This window comes from Argopecten irradians, chromosome 1 (genome assembly GCF_041381155.1).
Source record: "Argopecten irradians isolate NY chromosome 1, Ai_NY, whole genome shotgun sequence".
NCBI classification, from domain to species: Eukaryota; Metazoa; Mollusca; class Bivalvia; order Pectinida; family Pectinidae; genus Argopecten; species Argopecten irradians.
Window position 1 is genome coordinate 64,794,386 of NC_091134.1, and position 13,228 is coordinate 64,807,613.

Below are 13,228 nucleotides of genomic sequence, written 5' to 3' on the forward strand. Positions count from 1 at the left end.
GACGAAAACAAACATTTGTGGAAGTTATGAGATTGTAGACCCGGCCGTGGCGATGTGAGAGTGCAGTCTTTGTTGAATATTGTTGTACATATCTTTGACAATTGGTCCTGCACGTGGTGATCCAGGTAACTAGCGTAAGCGCACATGTGTTTGTTTACGTTTTCCTTCTGGCTAATATGAGCAAATCGTGCTGGTATATGTCCACAGAGCGAGTATTTGAAACATCTAATTTACACATTGCCGTAATTCAATATTGTGTGTATCAAATATTGTAATGTGCAAGCATTATTTTCTTTGTAGATCCAGTCTGCTGAGGTCGACCGCTTGTTTTGTTTATGAAAAAAATTGTTGACATTTGGTTTCACAATTCTCGTGTTACTTCGAGATTGTCGCGACGATGTTCGGAAGAGTTCGGAATGATTCGGCATCTTTCGAGTTTATTTTTGATGTGTACACGTTAAAAAGATTTTTTACTTCTATAATTATAAATACTTCCAGTGCTGCAACTGTATAAAAAGTGGTAAAAGTAGAAAGTTTAAACCTCGGACAGACGGGGAAAAATGTGTATAACACTTAAACAGTTTTCACTATGACAAAAAGAGCGAAAGTGATAGACCATACAACTTTATTAAGCAATTCTATACCTTTGGTTTCAGCAACTAGTAAATAAGTTAAATGATGGTCAAAAAGACGCAACTCGAGATGATCTTGGCGAACTGTCGCAATCGTATTTAACTTTGATGATCGAATTGCCAATTTCATGAGCCAATATCTCTGCCAATTTGTATGATATGACATTGAAACAAAAATGTTCTAAACATCGTTCCATAGTATATACCTACATGTATGTGCAAAAAATGACCATCATACACCAAATTGTAAATGCGCTGAGATCCCGTGAAAATCATGAAGCTTTATAGGCACTCGTTACAACACAGCATTTATGCACCATTAGTTCTTTTCTTTATGCTTTATGTATGTTTAGATGAGAGTATACGTGAAAAGGTCACTTTATAATTACTGATACCATTGTAAAAATGTAAAATAAAATAGCAGACCATAACTTAGCTCATGGTCGGACCGTGTGTATTTATTCATCTGCACTGAAGTGGCAAATATCATCACTTGTAGGCAGTAAATATACCGCAAAAATAAATTTTGACCACTTATTTGACTTTGTAAAATTACTCTATGCATTGTAAATATTGCAAATATCAAAATGTTGGTAACTATTGGTGGTGAATAACATATTAAAAGCTCTTCTTGTTTCATGAGTATGACACATATAACTTGAACTATGTTGTGCTCTTGGGGCAAGATTTGACCATTGTGACCTTGAATTCATGTCAACGTAATTCGATTGTAAGCGTATACATTTGTACCATACATGAGCTCAGCTGATGTTTCAAAGGAATTGTGTTAATGTAAAATGATATTTCAGCATATAATTCAACATTTTACTACCGTGACCTTCAAGAGTGATTTACGTCATACAATAAAAACTTATTTTGACATGCGGCAATCGGTCTTTGATGTGAAGATGTTCTACAACAATTGTACTGATGTAGCTTAATTCATGCAGGCACACATGTATGCCATAGGTGTTTGAAATATGAAATCTGTAGAATCGAGTTTGATGACGTAACAGAGTCACAAAGTTTTGGCGTAAAACTGTTGTAGATATCTGTCCATGCTATGTCTATGCAAAATTCAAGCATGTATGTTAAGTATTAAAGGCGCTGAAATCTTGTGCATTTTTGGCGGGAAAATGGCAAAATCGCAGTTTTCCAAGGTCGATATCTCCGCCATTTTGGTTCCGATGAACTTGAAACTTTTCATTATATATTTCTGAGAGCATGCCCTTTCAAATCTATCTTTCCAAACTTTTCTGTGGCAATTTTCGCTTTTGGAATTTGTTTGACCCCGTAGCGAGCTTTTGACCTTGACATAATCTCTGATAACATATGATGAACAAAAATCGCACTTTGTCACGATCTACCTTAATGCCAAAACGGGGACAACGTACAGCGTACGGTTATGAAGTAAGGAACGTTTAAAATTTGGTCGAAAAAAAAAGTAGTTTTTTACGTCTGTGGCCTTGACCTTGAACTTTTTTTTGTAAAAAAAATCGAACGTACGTTTCAAGATCTCATGTACCTACATAATGTGTCAAAAGTTGAGCGTCGTACTGTGTTTCGTTCGTGAGACATCCTTCTAACAAGATTTGTGGAAATAAGAAAAAAAAAAAGGAATAATAACTCGATTTGATCGCGATCAAAACACGGGATTTCCACCTATGTAATGATATAAGTAATGTTAGCGAACAGACGATTGCTTTAATACTCTTTTCCTTCGCTTCAAGTCGAATGAATGAACGAACGGACGATCTCACTCAACAGTGGCGTAGGAAGATGAAACGTAATGGGGGGGGGGGGGGGCAAAGGTCCTCAATATTTTGTAACACCCCCCCCCCCCCCCCGCCCCGTCGCCGCACCTACAGGAGGAGATTAATTCAACTCCCAACCATATATGTTTTATGTACATTTTTCATATATCAGTAAATTTAATCCTTGTACACATTTATAGACAGTGGGGTCGCTATAAAAGGATATTAACGAATACGCAAATTGGCCAGATTAGCGTGTGAGCGCCGAAGGCGCGAGATTTTAGTGTTTTAGGTGTCTGAGGGTGACCCCCGGAAAAAATATAGTAATTTAGAATGGCTGAGATGAGTTTTACAATGTATTTTGATGATTTTGCGAGCGCCCGAAAGCGCGGGATTTTGGTGTTTGGGGGGTCCGGGGCCTCCTCTAGGAAAAATATTACGATTTAGAATAGCTTAAATGAGTTTTTATGAATTTGCGAGCGCCCGAAAGCGCGAGATTTTGGTGTTTGGGGGGTTCGGATGTCTACCCCGGAAAAAAAATTACGGTTTAGAAAGGCTGAGATGAGTTTTACGATGTATTTTAATGATTATAAAGCGTTCTTAACATGGTAATTTTTCTATTTAAAGCTGCTTGCATTTAGAAATGATAATTGTGTCGTCAAAACATTATGCAACCCTACTCGATCTGAATACACCGGCTTCACACCATCGGCACATGGTTGTGTAACATAAAAAATGAATTAATATTGTCTCGCTAAGACATAAACAAATTGATCTTTTAAGAGAATTTTTTTAGGTAGTACATAAAATCCTTTGATGGACATTTTTAGTCTAGTTCTGTGTATTGAATTTTGACTAGGCCTATTTAAGGTTTGACATTATGAGCTTGAACGTTTTAGGAAATACGCCGCGCAGCGGAAAATTTTCTAGAATGAAGTACGAAAAATGTGCAGGAGGACCCTTTTTTCTTTCAAATAAACATTTTAAGAAAATTTCAGTCGGCGAAAATGGGGGGGCAAAAAGACATGTTTGCCCCCCGTCCTGGGGAACGGGGGGCAGTTGCCCCCCCCCCCCCCCCCCCCCCCCCCCCCCCCCCGCTTCCTACGCCCCTGCTCAATATCAATTAGAAAGCGTTTCTTACGAAAGTAGGCTGGTCCAACCGTAAATAGATTTAGGGGCAGAAGATTTCATAGAGAGGTGAATATTAAGGGTACATCAGTTAATGGTTAATGTGTGGGTCGGGCAATACATGTAGATGTAAAATTTGTAAAGACTTTTGACGTGAATTTGTTTCAAAACTGCCGGGTATTTTCCCCAACATAGCACCGGTTTTGCTTAAACATACGGTGTCACATGTGACAGCTCTGCCACATACATAAAAGGTTTTAAACCTGTCAGTTATTGGGTTTGTGTATTATCTTTTTTGTTTGTTTGTTTGATTAAATGTACGTCCTATTAATAGCTAGGTTCACGTAAGGAAGGCCTCCCATGTAGCTACACATGTACATGTACGTGTATTAACGCAAACATGGCGATTTTGTACATTGTGCATGTAGAACATAAAAATCATGACAACATGTCAATGTATACATTTACAAAAAAATCAACACCCTTCACTAAATGACAAGGCCCTACGAGCTCACTAAGTACGGAAAAAATAAGGAAATGGGACAAATTGCCATATTTGGAGAGCTATATTTCCGCCATTTTGCTATATAGCCCCTTTAAAATCCATAAATTTTGAAGACTAAAGTTCATACAACATAGGTATGAAAAATCAACACTGTACGTACAGGTTTAAATGCGCTGAAACGCCTGCCGCAAAGACCAATATAAACTAAATTTCGATTTTTGATGTCCTTTATCTCAGCCATTTTGAATGATATGACCTTGAAATTGGTCATTTTATGTGTCTGAGAGCATGCTCTCTCACATCCAATTCAAAACATTTCTCTTGGAAATTTCATAAATTACGGTAAAATTTAGGTTAAAAAAATGAACGAAACGTCATATTTGCAAGGCTATATTTCCGTCATTTTTAAAGCTTTGTCTTTGAAATTAAAACCCTTTACAGAATATATGCGAAGGTCTACTTTTACAAAAAGTCAAAGATAAAAAAAATAAAAATTTCGATTTTTGATGTCCAATATCTCCGCCATTTTGAATAATATGTGGCCTTGAAATTGGTCATTTTATGTGCTTAAGAGCATGTTCTTTCATGTGCGCTCTTCAAAACATTTCTATGGTAAAGTTCATTTTTGACCTTTGTTTGACCTCATTTGACCCTCTAGCAAACTCTTGACCTAGACATAATCTCTGATAACATGTAGTAAGAAAAAAACGTTCAACATCGCAATCAATCTAAATAATGAAACGCACAACCTGAACAGCGTACGGTTATGAAGTTATGAACGTTTAAAGTTCGTTCGAAAAAAAGTCGTTTTTTACGTCTGTGACCTTGACCTTGAACATTTTTGTAAAAAATCGAACGTACATTTCAAGATCTTATGTACATTCATAACGTGTCCGAAGTTTAGCGTCGTACCTTATTCCGTTCGTGAGATATCCTGCTAACAAGACTTGTGGAAATAAGAAAAAAAAAAAAAAATAACTAGATTTGATCGCGATCAAAACACGGAATTTCCACCTATGTAATGATATAAGTAATGTTAGCGAACAGACGATTGCTTGAACGAACGGACGATCTCACTCAATATTAATCAGAAAGCTTTTCTTACGAAAGTAGTCTGGTCCAACTGAAAAACAGATTTAATTAATTTGACTTAAAGATCGTCTGTTCACTAGCATTACTTATATCATTACATAGGTGGAAATTCCGTGTTTTGATCGCGATCAAATCTAGTTCATTTTGTTTTTGGTGCATGCGCAATAAGTACTTCATTCCATATAGGACATAGTGCCATGGAATTTTTTCGGGATGCAATTAATTATTTTTAAAATTTTTATTTTGACGTAGAATTAGAAGCTCAAACTTTTAAATGGCGGTAATGGTGTAAAGTAAGTAACTTTTATAACTGAAGAAAATTTCTAAATCTTCTGCTGCTGTTTTTGATAGAGTAAAAATACCATTTGTTAGCGGTGGAGCATCTTTAACGTTTCTGAACCATTAAGGATAAAAGAGGAATCATTAGCAAATTGTGAAAGCTTACATTCCATTTTATGAATATTTATCCCTTTTATATTTTTATTGTTTTTCACTAGAATAGCGTAGATTTCGGCAACATGATGATTATCATTTATGCTTTGTCGGCGAATATTTGCATTATGATTTTTTTTCACTTAAAGATGTTCCACCGCCGACAAAGTATAAATGATATTCATCACTTGAACAATAATTAGTTTTTAATCGTGTATGTTTATGTCTAGTTCACAAGAAAAGTAATATAGAATAATTTATTTTGCCTTTGGTGCATGCGCAATCAGTACTTCATTCCATATAGATCTAGGATATAGTGCCGTGGATTTTTGACGGGATGCAATTATTATTTTTTTTTTTTTTAATTTTAATTTGAAGTAAAATTAGAAGCTCAAACTTTTCAATGGTGGTAATGGTGTAAAGTAAGTAACTTTTGTAACTGAAGAAAAATACTTAAGAGGAAAAGATTTTACCTTAAGATGATTAATGTTCGTACCACTTAAGGTAAATTCTTTTTCACTTTTAACAGTGAAGTACAACATATAATGCAAAAAGAAGTCGTTTAATTAAAGTTAAGTGAAATAAACTGATAATATTTGCCTTAAGGAACAACATTAAATGTTAAAACGGCTTGTCAAACGAACACAGTAAAATCTTTTATTTTACATGTAGGCTAGGGTGTCGCGGTCATCAAACAGGTGCGATAATTAATAGTACAATAACAGTTGGCATTTGTTTGCCAATATACCTATTAAATGTTATTGTAGCTTTTTTATATCATGGTGTGATTATTTCTTAAGATTTACTAAAAACAGAGATTTTTAAATCTCTGCTAAAAATAGTGTTAGTAGTTTTCCGGAAAAGCCGTCAAGGTACGACAACTCTGCATGTCGCTTATAGTATATATTTAGCGACATAAGCGACCCACGTGGCATTCCACTAGCGTCGCATTGAATATTGTGGGTGACCAGTCGCTAAGGGCTAGGAAACACACTTGTGTTGGACTCCATTTCTATCGAGACAGGTAATAATACGTTACACATGTTGTATTACTTAGAAATATACTGGTATGGTGTTGTATAATTATAAATATATGTGATTATCTTTAATATTCCGTTATCGACAATATACGGAAATAACAATAGTTGATAAGCATCAGAGTGCGTTGAGATTTATTGCCGGTTTAGGCCTGCACTACCCGTTGAGCAGGTTTTATTTCAGTAGTCTTAGTAATATCTTAACAGATAAGTGACAGTACAATAAGGTTGTGTGACTCTAGCTATTCTTCTTGTTTTGATTGATCTGTCTTAATATAAACAAGACACAATATGAAAACCGATAAAAGTTGATTTAAACATTTTTATCAAAATAATATACAGTAAAAGCCCTATAACTCGAACAGCAGGGGTCCAGATCAATAATTCGAGTAATACAGGGTATTCGACTCATTGGAGGTTGGTCATGATCGATCGTTGACAGTCAAAATGTCCGATCTCCCTATGATCAATTTATTGCAATGACATTTTAATTACCATAATTTCAGCATTTTTATTTTTTTATGAAAGTGTTTTTTGATAGCAATATCATGTTGAAAAAAAATATGTATTACATAAAATGAGGGTTTGAAAATACTGACGACAAAGTAAATCAAATGTAAATGATCCTCAAACGTGGTACAATATACCATATTGGTTAAAACAGACAATGTGTACAATTTCGATGATTTAATTATCAAAAATCATTTAACATATTAACAAAATATATACACACACTTTAAAGTTATTAACCAGCATAGTAACGAACAAACAACGATACCAGTATGTCTACCTTGTATAAAAGCGTTAGGTTACATGTGTTCATGAGGAAAGTTACGAAAATACAATATGCGTGAAAAGATACGGAACGCACTGATAAAAGTACTTAGCACTATAAAATTTTGGTATAGTTTATATCTTTTGAAAAAAAAACAACACAGAAATTTGAAAAAAAAAATATTGAACTTATGTACAGGAAGTCGGACGTCAGCAATTTCTTCCAACTCATTTGTCATTTCACAATGCGTATTTTCTATTAACACGAATCAACATCTTCTGTATTTTCATATTTAAGCGAAGATTATTACGAAAGAGACATCGATTATTGAATGCCTTTTCTGAAATATTCAAATAAGGTTTGCATCAAACAACGTCTGGCGATCGTGTAGGTATGTAATATTGACAACGTTAATCCCTTAATTACCAAAAGGATTGATACGACATGTACACCTGTATAAACACAGGTCATGAGCTATTATCTGTGACTCTGTGCTGTCAGGTGTGACACAGTTAAAAATATCAAGGGCCGGACACCTGTTCGACGAATGCATGGGTAGATACTATGTATTTGCTGAAACGGGGATATATTTCTGTTCGAGGAATAAGGGGTATTCGACGAATAGCTGTTCGAGCTATACAAGGTATTTTTACATAGATTATATAGGGACACGGTCGGGACCGTACGACCCATTCGACAAAAATGGGGTATTTGAGGAATCCGGGTTCGAGGTAGAGGGGTTTCACTGTATTAAGGCATCATAATTTTACATGACACCATCAGCGATGGGCTATGGACTAATGGTATAAATTTCTACATTATTACTGAAAATGAGGCTAAATAAAATTAGGCCTTATTGTCATTTTTTTTTGTAAAAGTAACAAACAAAATCACCTCTTGCTTTCTATGGGGCTAAAAATAGAACATAGATAAAACTCAATCAACCACGAAATTTGCACAGAATTCCTACATTGAAGTAAATGGAGAGCACCTAAATGGTTAGTGAGACAACAGAATGCACAAATCAGTTTTATAGCAATTAATCCGTCCTCAATTCTCCAGGGTTTACTATCACTGACATTATATCTACCCCTGGACTATCTCATAGTAAAACTGAAGGCAGTTCAGGAGAACTGACTGTAATCACAGGTCTGTAACTAAAGACTTCCTTTAAAAATTACAGAGAGAGCAACACCCAACTTGGAAGTAACAATGTCAACCAGTGTACCGTTTATATAGATAGTCCAGAACCTAGGGTGAATGTAACGCCAGTGATCGTAACCCATGGCTGGAATATTGAGGATTATGGCAATCTGAAAATTATGTTACTTTATTTTTTATTTTTTTTAAAAACTGTTTTAAAATGACTAAGTTATCCATTTTCATTTCACAGAATACTGCATTTGAGTAAATAAATGGTTTCTCAAATGCAGGACTGTTTCTCCATTGCAGGACTATAACTCATTTGCAGGAGCTCAACCTGTACAAGTATAATTTTATATAGACACATTCTGGATAATGAACCTTACAGAAGAGGCTTTCTATTGGTAGGAAATTGTGTTTTTAGGTCACCTGAGACGAAGTAAGTCTCAAGTGACCTACTCTATTCACCTTTTGTCCGTTGTCGTGCGTCGTCCGTCATGCATCATATGTCCGTAAACAATTTACATTTTGGACTTCTTCTCCAAAACTGCTGAAGCAATTTCAATGAAATTTTGCACAAACCTTCTCAGGCATAAGGCCAATCAAAATTGTGAATTCTATGGTCCCCACCCTCCAGGGAGCTATGGGAGGGGCCAAAAGGGGTAAAATTGACTATAATTTCAAAAATCTTTCACCCCCCAGGGAGCTATGGGAGGGGCCAAAAGGGGTAAAATTGACTATAATTTCAAAAATCTTCTTCTCCACTCACAAATGTGATGGAATTAAATACTCTTCATAGATAGAAAGGTCCTAAGGTCCTTAAAAATTGTGAATTATATGACCCTAGGGTCTCAGGTTTCCCCCTGGGGAGGGGGTAAGTTTACTATAGTTTATATAGGGAAAACACATTTTTGAGTATTATTTGATCATTTGTAATAGGAAATGAGTCAAATATTGTCAGAATTATCAGTATGAGATGGCCATTGAATTCTATTAACAAATTTTCCATGACTGACTCCCAGGGGCCTTAGGGGTGGGGCCAAAATGGGTCAAATAAGCTTAAACTTCAAAAATCTTCTTCTGAAATTCTGGAACTGGTAGAATCAAATACTCTTCATAGATGGAAAGGTCTTAAGGTCCTTTACAAAAATTGTGAATTGTATGACCCAGGGGTCTCATGTTTCCCCCTGGGGAGGGTGTCAAGTTTACTATAGTTTATATAGATAAAACGCATTTATGAATGTTATATTTCATAGGAAATGAGTCAAACTGGGTTAGAATTATTAGCCTGAGATAGCATTTTATCGTCATATCCATATTGGTCCTGGCCGAATCCCAGGGGCGGGGCCAAAAAGGGTCAAATAGTCTAAAACTTCAAAAATCTTCTTCTGAATTCACAGATTTGATGGAACCAAATACTCTTCATAGATTGGAAGGTCTTAAGGCCCTTTACTAAAATTGTGAATTTCATGGCCCTGGGATCTCAGATTTTCCCCTGGGGAGAGAGGGTCAAATAAATAGATATGATGGCTCTTTTTGGCCCCTTAATCTACCAAATTTCAAATTAATTATTTAGAAATTAAGTTGCTGCGTTTGAAATATTGAATACTCCCCTGATAAAAACTTAATGATTTTTTTGTTGACAGAAAGTATTTTTTTGCTGTATAACCATTGTAACTTTGCATAAATCATGCAAATTTGAAAATTTGGTGAATTTTGGCATATTTTTTTTTATAGTTTTTCTTTTAAAAACAATAGAGCACAACCTAGAACATTTTAAGGGAATTAGCAGACACAAAGAATACATCATTTTGAGAAATATAAAGTTTGTTCTAAAATGCGCTCTATGTTAACTAGATGAAAACTGCAAAAAAGGGTCAATTTTGATGAAATTTTCACATTTTGCATAATTTATGTATAATAAAAATGGTTGTCATGGCAACTAAAACTGCTATACTACCTTATAGCACTATCAAATATGTCAGGTATGTATTTAATATTTGAAATGCAGGATTAACATCTTAAAATAACAGACTTTGAAAAATAGCGGATTCAGGGGCCACAATTGACCTTTACCATACCTAGTCCTTTACTATAGCCTATATAGGAAAAACACATTTATGAACATTATTTGCTTAGTTTTACTAGGAAATGAGTCAAACTGGGTTAGAATTATTAGCCTGAAATAGCATTTTAACACCATATCCATATTGGTCCTGGCTGACCCCCAGGGACCAGAGGGGCGGGGCCAAAATGGGTCAAAAAGGCTAAAATTTCAAAAATCTTCTTCTGAATTCACAGGTTTGATGGAACCAAATAATCTCCATAGATTAAAAAATGAAATTTATAAAATCACTGACACTGACTGACTTCTAGTTTGGTTTTGTTGTTTAACGTTGGCAAAGTGAATTGGAATTTTAAGCATAAGGTTTGGTAACATAATACACAAATTTTCAAAATGAAAAACAAAAAATAAAAATTCTAATATGAAAGTTCAACTTTAAAGTTTTTTTAATTCGTAAATAATTGTTATAGATTTGAACCAACTTTGCAATGCTCTTTCTGTAGCAGCACTCAGGTGACCGTCAAGGCCTCTTGGGCCTTTTTTTAAAAGTCCATACATAGACTTATTAGATGTAAATAAATATGTAAAAGAGATAACAAACACTTGTGATTTGTACCTCTGTATTACCACATATAGTACACATGCTTCCTGAAAGGTATTCCTATACAGTACCTGAACCGTTTAACGTTCCCAGCCTAACGCAAACGCAACGCAAGAAAATCGTCCGTTAGCTAACGCTAACGATTGCTAACGCTAACGATTAACGATTAACGATAAACGATTAACGCAATACCGGCTAACGATTAACGATTAACGCAAAACGCAAAACGATCGGCTATGATAAACCGGAAATATCATTGTTATAATCACGGACACGGCTTGACGGTAAATGAATTACGGATCTTGATGTTTTGAAATACAAACGAAAGTACAGGAAAAACTGGAGTATGTTCGGGATTAAAGTTTCTGTATATCATATAAACATTTGCCTATGAAAACTATATGGACGCGATGAAGTCAAAGACGACAGTACTCGATGCAAAGTTTCCATGGACAAAATAATGGACGTTTACAAAATGAATGACATGTGCAACTGTATGTATGGATAAAGAATGGTATTATTCTAAAGTGTCATATATTTACCCGATATTTTAAGAAATAACAAATTGTTACAACATCTCTTTACTGATAATTACACAATGAAGTCAAACACGACTGTACTCGATACGAAGTTTCCACTTCACACGTACGTTTACAAATTACTTGTACAACCGTATGTATTAAGAGGTTACTAGGGTGTGCATTCATAAAAGCTCATTGCTTACAATTGACTAGGCATCGATTTTAGGGTCGTACATGTACATTTACAAATGCACGTACATACGCCACAGCTACTGTAATAAAGATTAAAGATTGAACATTTGAATTCGTGTTTCGCCATTTGCAGTTCTCTCATTTTATAGTTCATGCATATAATAAAGATATAAAGAATGAAAATATTTCACTTCCAGTTGTTTATATTCAGATTAATTCAATTATGCATAATCATTGATGACAACGACGATGAAGATAGTGATGCACATGCATACATGTATGTACACTGAAGATAACTGTAAAATTGTCTACGTATATTTGTAACTGGTGTAAGAAATATAGTTATTTGATCACATTTCACATCAAGCAACTCCTCAATTTACAGTTTAAACAAATTAATTATTCATACAATGTATAAGTGTAAGCTAATTCATTCCAACGTAATCTATAGGAAAGCATATTGCACACATCAAAATTTTGAAATACGACAGTACATATAAATTATGTCCGTGAAATGTACTGTCACAGTGTACATTTTTGTACGGGGCACAGGTAAGTTGGGTATACAGTTAATCTCCCTCCCAAGAAGGTGTTAATTACAGGTGAACTCCGCCCGTGGCCAGCTACAGGGGGTCGACACAAGGTAACACCAGTCGTGACCTATATACCTGTGCAGGTAAAATACCCGTGCGCGTCACGCTGGGAATTGAAAAGATTCCAGGTACAAATAACAACGAACACATGTGAGAAGGTGACTGTCCAGCTTTTATTGATATGAGCTAAACGTATATCCGTGTCTGATTTGACACGCGTACAGTACGTGTGAAGGCTTACAATGTAACGTACAGATACATGTACCCCTGCACAGTTCGAATTCTCTACACGTGTTCTACATGTAGTTGTAGGTATACTCGTACATTGCAAACATTTACATCATTCATTCCATTTTCATATAGATACAAGTACTAATTAATTGCGTTTGAAAAATATGTACATGTAAATGCCAAATCTCACCTATTCCCCGTGTTCAAACTCGTCATATTAATGATTTTTTTCACGAATTTGTTTACAAATCTCCCGAGTCTTTTTTGCGTTCTTCGTACATTGATAATATTTAACATAACAAGAAGAATATTATGCAGCGTGTCTGTAATAACATTTTTATATTTTTATTATCTGTTTAGCTATTTTCTTGTGTAATCTTTCAGTTGTCGTGGATTCTTTCTAAAATAATGCTTTTGACATTAATATTCTGTAAGACAGTTTCGTTAATATTTGAATTGCTTTCGCAGAAATCATAGTAACTACGTTTCTGATAATAATGGTAAAAAAGTGATAATCACATTAAGTT

At 35.0% G+C, this 13,228-nt stretch overlaps 1 protein-coding gene across 1 annotated transcript in view; it reads left to right on the plus strand.

The window, feature by feature from the left end:
• Positions 1-6,453: 6,453 nt before the first annotated feature.
• Positions 6,454-13,228, plus strand: part of LOC138305493 (GDP-L-fucose synthase-like) — a 30,060-nt gene continuing 23,285 nt past the window's right edge. Inside the window, exon 1 of the mRNA XM_069245746.1 lies at positions 6,454-6,567. The gene's annotated coding sequence lies outside the window, so the exon portion shown is untranslated. The remainder of the gene's footprint in view (positions 6,568-13,228) is intronic.